The sequence below is a fragment of the Colletotrichum gloeosporioides genome (genome assembly GCF_011800055.1).
Source record: "Colletotrichum gloeosporioides strain Lc1 chromosome Unknown consensus_94, whole genome shotgun sequence".
Classification (NCBI taxonomy): domain Eukaryota; kingdom Fungi; phylum Ascomycota; class Sordariomycetes; order Glomerellales; family Glomerellaceae; genus Colletotrichum; species Colletotrichum gloeosporioides.
In genome coordinates, this window is record NW_025544739.1 from 41,440 (window position 1) to 43,076 (window position 1,637).

Consider the following 1,637-nt stretch of genomic DNA (forward strand, 5'->3'; position numbering starts at 1 on the left):
AAATTAAAAGATAAAATAAATAATATATATAAATATAAAGCAAGATAGGTTACTTAAGGTTTTAATTAATATATTAGTATTAATTATTTAAAAACCTTTTCTACTACTTATAGACCTAAGAGCTATAGATTTATAGTAATATTTACTATAAAAGAAAGTTAGACCCTTTTATAGTATAATATTACTATAGTATTTATATATATTAATATAGATATAGATATATATATAATATTACTAATAGGTTTTTTATATAATAAAACTACTAATAAGTTAGAATTTAATCCTAATTATAACTATAAGTCTAATAATAATAAATATTACTATAAGCTTATTAAAGCTTTATATAGGTTAAAATAAAGCCTTAGATTATAGTATAACTACTTAAAAACTATATTAAAAAAATTAGGATTTATTATTTTACTTTATAATAAAGTAGTATTTATACTTAATAAAAATAGCTATAAAGCTATAATATATTACTATATAGATAATATATTACTAGTAGCTAATAATACTACTACTAGTGATTATATATATAATATATTAAGGTAATATATAAAAATATAAATATTAGGGGAGCTTAATACCTTTTTAGGCTATAAGTTTAAAATAGATAGACCTAATAAGTCTTTCTTTATATATTAAACTAAATATATATAAAAAATATTAAATAAATATAATAAAATAAATATAAATCTATCTATAACTCCTATAAGAGATAATATAAAACTATATATAAATAAATATTATACTTCTAAAAAAGAAATTCTATAGTTTTAATAGTAAATTAAAGCACTTTTATATCTAGTTTTAAAAACTAGATTTAATATAGCTCTAGCTATTATAATATTATTAAGATATATAATAAACCCTTCTAAAGAGTATTTTATAACTTTAGATTATCTATAGAGTTATTTAAATAAATATCTTAATAAAGGAATATATTATAATTATAGTAATAATAAACTTTAGGATTTAATAGGTTATTTAGACTCTAACTAGACTAAAGACCTAAGTAATAGAAAATCTATATTAATTTATATATTTACTAAGGTTTACATAATATAATATCCTATAGTACTATAAAATAAAAAACTATAGTTTTATTTACTTATAAAGCTAAATATATAACTTTAACTAAAGTTATTAAAGAGGCTTTTTACCTATATAATAATTATAACTATAATCTAAATAAACTAGGATCTAATCCTATTAAAAAGCCTAAGATTTTTATAGATAACTTAGTAGCTAAAAGGCTAGCTAAAAATCCTAAATTTTATAAGAAATCTAAGTATATTAATATAAAATATCACTTTACTAGAGAATCTTTATTAAATAAAGATTATATATTATTTTATATAGACTCTAAGTCTAATATTATAGTTATATTAACTAAGCTAATAGGTAAAGTTATATTTAATATAATAACAAATATAATTAATANATTAAAGAAATAACTTACTAGTTTTTCTCTTACCTTTTTACCTATAAGGTTGTTTAATAAGAGTTTTTCAACTAGTTATAAACATATTATATATATTATAGGAATATTTTTCTTATTTTTCCTATGAGGTTTTTAAGTTTTTTATACCTATAACGTATATATATATTAAGTAAGTAAGCTATATACTATAAAT